This window comes from Octodon degus, unplaced genomic scaffold (genome assembly GCF_000260255.1).
Source record: "Octodon degus isolate 3935 unplaced genomic scaffold, OctDeg1.0 scaffold00171, whole genome shotgun sequence".
NCBI classification, from domain to species: domain Eukaryota; kingdom Metazoa; phylum Chordata; class Mammalia; order Rodentia; family Octodontidae; genus Octodon; species Octodon degus.
The window spans coordinates 5,067,573-5,079,539 of record NW_004524747.1 but is presented as its reverse complement, the minus strand read 5'-3'; the positions used below and the strand labels follow the sequence as shown (position 1 = coordinate 5,079,539).

The 11,967-nt window shown below is 36.6% G+C and overlaps 1 pseudogene; it reads left to right on the top strand.

Annotated features, from left to right (window-relative positions):
- Nucleotides 1–1,875: 1,875 nt before the first annotated feature.
- LOC101591207 lies at nt 1,876–2,271 on the top strand (annotated as a pseudogene).
- The last annotated feature ends 9,696 nt before the right edge of the window (nt 2,272–11,967 follow it).

Genomic DNA, 11,967 nt, shown 5'->3' with positions numbered 1-11,967 from the left:
AGTTATTTAAAACTTTAAACAGGATTACCATATGATTCAAGAAATATATAATATATCCCAATAATTGAAAATGGAGATTCAAACATTGACTTCTATATGTTCATTGTAACATTGTTTGCAATAGTTAGAGTATAATGATCCCAATGAAATATTATTCATCTATAAAAATGAATGAAGTTCTGAAACATATTATGACATGGATAGACCTTCAAAATATTATGTGTAGCCAAGCATGGTGATTCATACATGCAGTCCAGCACTCTGGAAATCTGAAGCAATAATATGTAAAGTTCGAGCTCAGCCTAAATAACTTAAGGACTTCTCAAGAACTTGTTCCAGAAACAAACAAACGAATGAATCCATGCATGTAGCTCAGTGCAAAACTTGTGGTTTCTATCACCAGTGCTAGAAAAGTGTGTCTAGACACAAAAATGCACAGTATTGGATCAGTGATTTCACCTACATGAGACATCAAGAAAAGGCAAAATAATACAGGTGAGTAGTAGGTAGGCTATGAGGAACTAGGGTAAGGGAAGGGTGGAGATAGGTGGCTTACAGAGACAGTTTCACTTAGGCTGATGCAATAAATTTGGAAATAAATAATGGCAATTCTTGTACAACACTGTGATTATAATTGATGTCATTCATTCTTATACTTTAGAATCCCTTAAGTATGTTGTTTTGTTAATATATATATATATATATATATATATATATATATCCAAAATTGAAAAAAATACATTTGATAGTTTTGAAAGTATATTTCCATGCTGTTTTGTTCAGTATTAAATTTGATAATTAAAGCCTTGCTTGTATTACTTTTTCTCCATTGACTGACAATTAGTTGTTCTATTTCATTTGTGCTTATTTACCAGCTAAAATTTGATTAAGTATTATATTAGAGTTCTCTAGAGTAACAGAAGCAGTAGAAAATGTGTGTATTATTATGAAAGGGGATTTATTAGGCAGGCTTGCAGCATCCAAGGCAGGAGCATCCACATTGGCCACTTGTAGTATCAGAGATGGCAGAGTACACAATGGCCATCTGCACACTGGGGAGTCAGAGGATCCAGCCCAAGAAGATGAAGACGCAAAAGAAAATGGGTCAAAGATGCAGCCTGAGACCAATGCAAAGGACTAGAGAGTCCTATGTGCAAAAGTCTGCACTGCAGGGCCAAAGAAGCTAGCCCTGAAGGGCGATATCCATGGTCATGGCAGCAAAGAGCATCTGCTAGGAAGATTGCAGCCCTTTAAAAAGGGAACACTTCCTTATTCTTTTGCTTTGTTTCATCCAGACTACAAGTCTATTGGTTCGCAGCACCCACAACTCGAGTGGCTCTTCTCCCCTGAGCTTTTTAGTATACATAGCAGTCATCCACAGAGGCACCCAGAACTGTTCTTTACTAATCTTCTAGGTGTGTCTTAATTCATTCAACTTGATGTCATTATTAATAGGCACACAATGACTTTCTGTTGTAAGTTAAAATAAAATAAAGTTAAATTTTAATTTTATGTGAAGAACAAATGATTTCTACACACTATCATCCAGTGAATTAAATATAAATTAAGGGCAAATCTGTTTAAAATAGTATCAAAAGTAGTTGTGATGGTGCATGACTATAACCCCAGCTACTTGAGAGCCTAAAGCACTGGATTAACCAGTTCAAGTTCACTTTATCCAACCTAATAAGACCCTGTTTCAAGTACGACAAAAAGACCCCTGTTTCAAGTATGAAAAAAAAGAAAAAAATGAATAATATACTTGGAAACAGAGTTTTAAAAAGTGAAAAATTAGTCTGAAGAGAAGAAAAACAAAAGGTGGAGAGATAGCAGCTGGAGGGCAGAGGAGCTGGCGTGGCCGGTCCCGCCCTCGCCATGAGGCCACCGCAGGTGCCGATGTCTGGGAAGGCATTCATTCAGTGAGACTACAGCAGTGGCACACTCTGACAGTTCCAAACCAAGTTCCCTGTGGAGCTGGACAACCGGATTAATAGGCAGCAGTTTGAAGAAATTGTGCGGACTCTAAATAACCTTTACGCAGAAGCAGAAAAGCTCGGGGGCCAGTCCTATCTTGAAGGCTGTCTGGCATGTTCAACAGCATATGCCATCTTATGTATGGAAACCAGTTATGAGAAGGTTCTGAAGAAAGTTTCCAAGTATATCAAGAACAGAATGAGAAGATGCATGCTCCCCAAGGCCTCCTGCTGACAGACCCCATTGAGAGATGACTTCAAGTTAATGAAATTACCATTTATGAAGGCAGAGGCATGAGCGGTGGAAGACAACCCATTGATTTAAAGATCCCACCTCCTGCTGGGACCCTCGTCTGTCCACTGACTGATCACAGAGTGTCCCTACCTCGCCTCCAAGCATCATTCCTTCGTATCTGCTGCCAGAGCCATGCTGCATTTACTCCAAGGACTAACTTTCTAAAATTCCATGCCTGGGGTGACCTCTAGTTGCTCAGCACCCACTTTTGTGTCCCTAAATTGTGTATGACTCTAATCTTTTTTTTTTTTTTTTCAGAACAGGGGATTGAACTCAGGCCCTTGTGCTTGCCAGGCAAGCATTTATTCTACTGAGTTATCTCCCTGGCCCCTCTAATCTTTTGATGAATTTCTGAGAAAATACAATGAAGCACTTCATTTTTTAAATTCAGAGCCATTTAGTAAAGTATGCATTTGGTCACCTAGTACATTATTTCTTCCCTGCCACCAGTACCACTTTATTTCTTGGCCAGTTTCCCAGATGGCTCCTGAGTTCAACATGTCCTGTCTTAGACAGAGTTCAATCTGATTCCCCTCAAGTTAGTAAAAAGCTGTCTTCCAGGTGGAATTAGGTATATCTGTGGTTTTGTTAGTGCAACTCCCAGATTTCACAGAACTACCCATTTTGCTGTGATTCAAATCCTAAGATTGATTTCGAGTGTTCTTCAGTTTGTTGAACTGAAGCTCATTGAAGAAAACAATGTATAATGTGATTTGCCTCATTACAGCAACTATTCCTAATTAAAGCACTATTTAATGCAATTTCCAGTTAATTTCTCTGGAGGCTTTTATATTACTTCACTGCCTTGAATGTTGGGAAGATGTGGTCTGGGTTGTTTGTTCAGTACACAAATAAATAAGCACAATAAAGTGGATGCTAAACCATCAAACACATAAATGTCTTTGTTGTGTCCTTGAGTGTGTAATAAGCAAGTGTAATACATATTGTAACTATAGTTGTGTTATAACCATAATTTATGAGGGAAAAATTTGATAGGAATGATAACCATATTTTTTAACCCAACAGGCAAACATGATTCATAGACTGTTCATATACAGTATTCAGTGCACAGACATGATGACTGGTTAAAGTTAAGTGGCTTACAAGTTAAACCCTCAGTCTGAGTCTGTATTCCTAGCTGCTCTTTAGTCTCTGTTGGGTTTCCAATGCCCTTCATCTTTTGGGGGTTTTAGATCACTATATTTGAGAGAAAGTTAAGATATAAGAAAAGAATGAAGCAGTTAAAAGTTTTATTTTCAGAAATACTGTAGGTGTTAATACTGGATTTAACCTTCAGATTTAAGTGTTTTTTTTGGGTCTGTTAGCCATTCAGTAAATCTCATAAGGCTGTGTAATATTTGAATTGTATAAAATTCTTTTATTATTTTATAGCCTGTGACAGTGTGCCTGTCTGTCTTTGAAACCCGTTGCAATAACTTTGCTGTAATATTAACACATTAGTAAAACTTTTCTTAAACAAAAAAGAAAAAATTCAATATGTTGTCTATCAAAATTCAACTCCATAAATTGACAAGATAACATTGTAATTTGCATGAAAATGTAAGGTACAGCAAATAACCAAGAATATTTCAAAAGAATAGCTGGGCACAGGGGTGCATGCCTGTAATCTTAGCACGCATGAGGGGGACACAGGAGGATCACTGTAAGTTCAAGGCTATCTTGGGCTACAAAGTGAATTCAAGGCCAGCCTGAACTGCTTTCCTTCCCAGGGAGGGGCTGGTAGTGGCCGTTTGTCTTTTCACCCTGTACTGATCTGTGGGGTGGGGGGGGATCAGTGGTGCCTCCTGGCCCAAGTTGCCATCTCCACCCCTCCCCAGGCAGCTAAACTGTCAAATATTTTTTCACAGCTCCAGGCCTTGAAGTACAATATCACCTTTTTTTGGTACCACACAGAAAAAGTTCTGGATATACTGATCAACTCTTTATCTCCCTAAAGGGAAACTGAGAGTTGGGACTTTTCATCCTCTAGCTCTGTGATTAGCAGGGGAAAAGATTAATAGTGTCACCAGCCTAAGCCACCACCTCAATCCTCCACTAGGAAACTAGATTGCGAACCACAGGATTCATGATAACCAAAACAGAGGCTTGGCTTCTATGTAATCCTTTGGTGAAGTTTAAATGCTGTACATGGAAAAGAATGTCTTCTATCCTCTGGATGAAGCTGGAACCTAGGTAGATTCTTCCTGATCATGTGACCAGGGAAGGGTGTCTGGAGAGAAGACATATAAAATCTCCCTACCAAATTCCATGAGGCTGCTTTTACATTCTCTTAAAATGCAACAGTGCCTCATTTACTCTTCTCTCATTGCTGGGACAAATACTTGACACTCAAAATCAAAGAAGGAAAGATTTTTTTAGCTCACAGTTGCTGAAGGTTTCATTCCATACTCAGCTGGCTTTCAAGGCAGCATGGCATATGACACAGAGAAACCTTTCGTGGTGGTAGCAAAGAGCAGAGAGCAAAATGAAGAAGTAGCAGCAACAATGGCTACAGAGAACAAGTCTGTCTCTCTGTCTCTCTAAAGTTGCATTCTGGGTATCTGCCCCAGGCTGGGTGTAGAACTACGCCCATAATCCCAGCTTTGGATCATGAATTAATCACAAACTGTAGAACTGCACTTCAATGACTGCATGAGGCTTTAGGGGGACAGATACACACAAACCATAACAAATAGCATTTCAATTAGTCTCTGCTTGCTCACAAAAGTATTTGTATATTAATTTTTTATTTTTTAAAAAATAAAAAATGAAGCCTGGGGAGATAGCTCAGTAGAATAAGCACTTGCCTGGCAAGCAAAAGATCCCGAGTTCAATCCCCAGTACCGCAAAAAAAAAAAAAAAAAAAAAAAAAAGATAAAAAGCATTAGAAATGATACAAAATGTCATTAAACAGAGTAAAAGGAATTCAACAATTGTTGTACTGCATAATGTTATCTTCAAATTAGTTGTTTAGGCTACCAGATATAAATCTACAAAATTGGTAATATAAAGGTACAAGTAATTAAAAAGAAGAAGAAATTTTTAAAATTTAAGCATTATGGGGCCCACCAGACCCTCATTCAATCCAAAACTCAGGCCTGATGTGAGTGAGACCACCCTGGGCCTGAAGGATCTTCATTTGAGCCAGCACCCAGGCCCGCATATGAGTGAACTTCCTCCATCAGACAGGCCCAGTGTGAAACCCTGGGGCAGAACTCCCAGCAGAGAGGCTAAAGGCAAGACCCACCCAGCTAATCCAGGAGCACAACATCTTGCTAGAGTGGCACAGATGGTTCACCTCAAAGGGCTGCAGCACGAAGAAGTGGAGCACAGCAGCCAGACCTGTAACAGCAGCCTGTAACAGTTGGAACTTGGGAGAACTGGACCTGCTGCTAAGATAATAAATCTATCAAAGCTCTGACCAACGTCAAAAGACAGTATTATACAAAATGACAAAGAGAAGGAGTAAAATGCATTCTCAGGCCCTGAGCCCACCCAGAAAAATGCAAGAGACAATAGCATAGAAGAAATTTGAACTCACACATCTGATATCTCTGAAATAATAGTGCCGGAAGTAAAGAAACAACAACAGAAAGGTATAGAGGCAAACAGATCTGAAATAATTTCTGAAGCAAGAAAAATGATAACTATAATGAAAGTAGTACTAAGTGCTTCTAAGGAAGACACTGATATAAAGATAGAGGAGAATAGAAAAATGATGGAATCCTTAAATGAGAAATATAGGAAAGAAATAGAATGTATGAAGCAGATTCAAAGTGATATACAGGAAATTAAAGCCTCAAACACAAGCTGGCAAAACCGTTTGAATGAAAGTGAAAAATAGACTTTCAGACCTTGAGGACACTTGCAGCTAGTGAAAAAGTAAGAAAAGATTTCTTAAAAACAACTAGGATACAGAAAAAAAATAGTCCAACAGCTGCAAGACGATGCAAAGTTGAACAACATGAGACTAATAGGCATCAATGAGAAAGAAGGCATCAATACAAATGATATAAAAAGAATATGGGCAAAAGTGATAGCAGAAAACTTCCCAAATATGGGGAAACAATCTTACATTCAGTAACTGAAGCATATAAAACTCCAAATAACATTAACCCAATTAAAAACACACCAGCACATATAGTAATCAATATCCCAGAAATTCAGCATAGGAACAGTATACTAAAAGCTGCTAGAGAAAAGAAACGGATCACATTTAAAGAAAAACCCATCAGAATAATGGCAGATTTCTCTTCACAAACCATCAAGTCAAGAAAAGCATAGAGCGAAGTACTACAAGTCTTGCAAGAAAACAAATTCCAACCCAGACTGATATACCCTGCAAAACTCAAGTTTAATGGAGAAGTGAAATACTTCCATGACAGAGAACAACTTAAGAATTTCATGATGACAAAGCCAAACCTGCATAGACTACTAAAAGATATTCTAGAGAGGGATCAAAATGACCCCAACTCCATGAATGAGAATGGAAAGAACCCAAGAAATAGGGCAAACAAATAGTCACAGGAGAATGAGAGGTATACAAACACAGTCTTTCAATTATTCTTTTGTATACAGCAGCAAAATATTTGCATCTGTATACTCAACAAATGGACTTCTCCTGCACCCTATGGGGCATGATTCTGTCCAGGTCTACAGGGTGGATATCAAAGTAATAGTAGTAGCTCAGTCCCACAAGTGACACCTGCCCACTACTAAGCATCGTGGACACTGTCCATGGCCAGGAGATTCTTGAACTTTGTGCGATATCTTATCCCCAAACTGTTAGAAGTGCTGGTCATATACTTGCCATTCCAGTATTTGTGTTGTTTTATTCTTAGTAATTCTTTACTATCATGAAAACTTTTTCTTGAGTTGAATTGTTTTGAAATATTTGATCTTAATCTTTGTTTTAAGATTTATACTATATCTTTGACTTCCAACCTACTTATAAGACATTGTATGATATTTTCTCCTAGTATTAGAAACTTTAAAAAGTATATTTCCATTGACTTTGTATTACTTCTTCCTTGTCTTTTACACACACACACACACACACACACAAAAAAAAATATGTATATAACCTGACATAAGATTGATACTGATTTGTAGAAATCTTTAATGACCTTTTAAATGGGTTCATCTAATATATTTTATTTATTTATTTATTTATTTTTTGCTGGAACCGGGGATTGAACTCAGGCCCCTGCGCTTGCCAGGGAAGCACTTATTCCACTGAGCGATCTCCCCAGCGCCGTCTAATATATTTTACATTGTCCTGCATAACTACCATTTTAAGAGCTCTTTATTCTTTATCCAGGACCATAGAGCAACTTTTCTTGCCTTCTAGATTATGCTCTTGGTTATTTCCTATATGCTACATCTGGATATATTAGAATATTTCAAATTTGTATAACTGGAAAATATTTTACTTTTAGTTTTCAAAGATATGTTTGCTAAGCATAAAATGCAATGAGGACAGATCACTTTTTTTCTTTCAGTCCTTTGAATTAATTAGTCTAGTTTCTTACATACTTGGTCTTTTTTTCCTCTAATGTGGAATAAGATGCTATTTAATTTTGTTCTTCCATAGCTAGTATTTGTTATGTATATGCTTTAATGATTTCTTTCTTTACAATTAGTTTTGGACAATTTCATTTTTATGTATCTTGGCATGATTTTATTCAAATTTCTTGTGCAAAAAGTTTATTCTTCTTGGAAATGTGGTGCTATAATTTCAACTAAATTCAGAAATTTTAAATCTTGGAATATTTATTGCCTACTCCTTTCTACTTTGAAAATTCTAATTATATGATATAAGTTTCTTGATTTTGGAACAGAGTGAACTATTATATGACTGATCTGTGAATTTTTTCTTCTGCATTTTTGTTTTGGACAATTTTTATTGTTATATTCATTTACGTTTGTAAATAATTTACTTCCAACGTGTAATCTATTAATAATCTCATGCTATGTATTCATTTCAGAAATATTTCTCTAAAATTCACTCTGTCTACATCTTATATCTTTCACATTTCAATATTTGTCTACAATTTTTAATATGCCATATAATTATTGATTTTCAATAAAGTTAATGAGAAAAAAAATTTAAGCATTAACTGCTCCTTTCAACAGACCAGCAAAAATCAGCAGTACAATTAATCAAATTGTCCTGCATATAAACATAAATACATCTTTTCCCTTCTTTCTCTTGTCCTTTTTATCACAGTATGTTAATTTTTACTGCGATATTCTTTCTGTGGGAAGAAAAGATATCTGGAATTTACTATTTAGCCACTTCCGTAAAATCAATCCTGTAATTTTATTGATCTTTGTCCTAATTTCTACTATTTCCTTCTTCATTGTATTTTTGGGTATACCTTGCTCTTATAGTTACTTTTGGCATGAAGTTACATCACTGATTTGAAAGGTTTCTCCTTCTAATTTAAATGTTTAAGCCTATATGTTTCTCTCTGAGCACTGCCTGTGCCCAAACTGTTTGATAAGTTGTATTTCAATTTTTAATCATCTCAGATTATTATCCAATTTCAATTATAATTTCTTCTTTAAACCACTGGTTTTCAAAGAGTGTTGTGTCTCACATTCACATATGTGTAATTTCCAGTTTTCATTGGTAATTGGTTTCAATATTATTTTCATTACATTTAGAAAAATATTTTGTATGATTTCATTCTTTTTTAATTTATTGAAGTTTGTTTTGTGAATTTAATATGTTATATTATGGATGCTGTTCCATGTGCACTTTAGAAAAATATTCATTTTTCTTTTTTTCCACATAATTTTATTGACACATCTTAGGTATACATAATGACATTCATCATAAGGAATTTGTACCTGTACATGATGTATCTTTATTAGTTTTATTGCTCATTCCCATTTCCTTCCTTCAACCCCTATTTTCCTTCATTTTACAAAACATTTGTTCCCATTATTTTCTGTTTTTTCCCTTTTTTTTGTTTTCCCTTTCTTTTCACCCTTCCTAGTTCCCCTCCTTTTTGAACACTTTCTTCCTATTTCATAATTCTAGTCTACCACTTCCAGTGCAATCCACAGTGAAAATAAACACACTAAAGCATATTTATAATTATGGGGAGCCAAGCAGTCCTAAGTCCAGCCACAAAGGTGGCTTTCCAGAACAAAGGCCTAGACCCAGGGCCAAACCCAAGTTTTATTCAGTCCTGAAGGAGGAGTGACTGAGAATTGCAGGAAGTAGGTGAGTACTGTGAGCTGGGCTAGGTAGGAGGCCTGCATTTACCTGTCATATACAAAGAGAAGAATATGCAGAAAAACTAATTTGCATTATACTATTGAGATAGTATCTAATGTTTTGTGGTCCAGTGCTTCAGCTCTGATGTGTAATCTTTCAAGCCCCAGGAAATCATAGCCTCTATCTCCAGACTCAATCCAAGTGGACAGTGCAGAGTATGGGCTCTCCATCCTGTCTCGACCCAGCTCATATTAAAGAGCAGCAGGTGTGGGTTATCAGGGAAACACGAATGCCATCTTCAAAGACTACCACCAGCACTTCGTCTACACCAATATGCATTGCATAAAGCCAACTGAAAGGATAAGGAAAAATCCTAGCCAGCTCTGTATCTATCAGTACATTGAAACAGGGTCAGGCACATCCAAAATGGAGACAATTGCCCTTCTTTCAAAGAGAGTCACCCAGGTCATTCCTCCACACATAATATCCATTATACATGTCGGTCCTTAGTTACACTTTTAGATTCTCACACCAGGAAACTATGCAGTATTTACACATATGTATATGATTTATTTCACTTATTAGTATGTTCTTAAGGTGCATACATTTATCAAAAATGTCTCAAAATTTTCCTTTTTTAGTATATTTTAAAAAAACCTCACACCTTCTCTGTCCAGTCATCTGTATACAGACATATGGGCTGTTTCCAATATTTAATTACCACACTACTGCTACCCACATCAGTGTGCACATAACCCTGTGGTATGATACTCTTAATACTTTTCAGATTATACCAAGAAGGGCAAAAGCTGGATCCAAGAGAATCTCTAGTCCCTAGTTTTAGAGGACTCTCTATAGTGATTTTCATAGTAGTTATAATAGTCTGCACTTCCACCAACAGTGGAGAAGGGTTCTTTTTCCCTATAGCCCCATCAGCATTTGTTTTTGCTTGATTTATTGATAATTGCCACTCTTTCTGGAGTGAGATGGAACCTCAGCATCTTTTAGGTTGGCATCTCTCAAATGACTGAAGATGTTGAACATTTTTAAAATATATCCATTAAATGTTTCTACTTCTGTATTTGAGAAATGTCTGTTTATTTGAGATGCTCTTTTTATTGGGTCTTTAAATTTGGGGGGCTGATTTTTTGTGTTATTTTTATATCCCAGTAGTCCTTTATCTGAAGAACAGCTGACAAATACTTTTCCACACCAAGGTTATCTATTCACTCTGTTGGTCATTTTTCATGATGTCCAAAACCTTTTTTCAATAAGATGAGATCCCAGTTGTTGATTCTTTGTGAATTCCTGTGCAGTTGGGGGTTTGTTAATAAACCTATATTAATGTTTTCAAGAGTTATGCCTATTCTATCTTGCAACAGCTTTAGAGTTTCTGCAATAATACTTAGATCTTTAATTCATTTCAACTTTAGTGTAATACATGATAAAAGGTATGGGTCTAGTTTTAATCCTTGGCAAGTGGAAAGCTTTTCAAGCCCATTTATTGAAGAGGCTATCTTTCTTCCACAGAGTGCCTTCTTCCTCAATAATAAGGTGGCTGTATATGTATCCAGTGTTTCTGTATCTTCTAATATGATCAACTGATCCTCAGATCTGTTTTTTTCCAATACCATGCTGTTTTTAACCACAGTAGTTTTGTTGTACAGTTTCAAGTCAAGGATTGTGATACCTTTGCTTTGCATTTGCTAGCCCAAACTTCCTTTGGCTTTCTAGGTGTCTTCAGGTTTCAACTGAATGTTAGGATGGTTTTCTCTGACTCTGTGAGATATGCTGTTGGAATTTTGATTTTGATTACATTAAATCTGTATTACAATTTTGGGAGTGTGATACAAACTTTGGGAATCTGGTGAAGAAGAAAGGAAGGAAAGAGAAAAAGAAGAAATACAAACAAGAACAGAAAGACAAAAATGAAAACTAGAAACCATGTCCACACTCCTATTAAAAAATAAGAAAAACAAAGCAGAAAGTGCGAAAGTGTGGAAGTGCCAAAGAAAGAAGAAAAAAGGAGGCTGGGCAGATAGCTCATGCTGTACCAGCATGCTGGCCACCAAAACTGGGCATGGTGGCACATGCCTGTAATCCCAGTACTGGGGAGGCTGAGACAGGAGGGTCACTATGAGTCTGAACTCCATAGTAAGACCCTGTACCAAATTAATAAAAATAAAAGATTTTTTTTAAAAAGAAAAAAATCCCTGGGCCTGCCATGCTGGCCCCACCCCTGGGGTGCACTGAGACAGCAATTGAGATTGGGTGTGGTGGCATACGCCTGTAATCCCAGCTCTTGGGAGGCTATAAACAGGCCAATCACTAAGAGTCCAATCAAGTAGTGAGACACTGAACACCCTGTAGAACCTTCCCTAAAAGTTCAAATACAAATAAATAAATAAGAAAAAAGAGAGAAAAAAGAAAAAAATAGGAAAAAAATATGCTGACTTGAAGGAGTGTCTCTG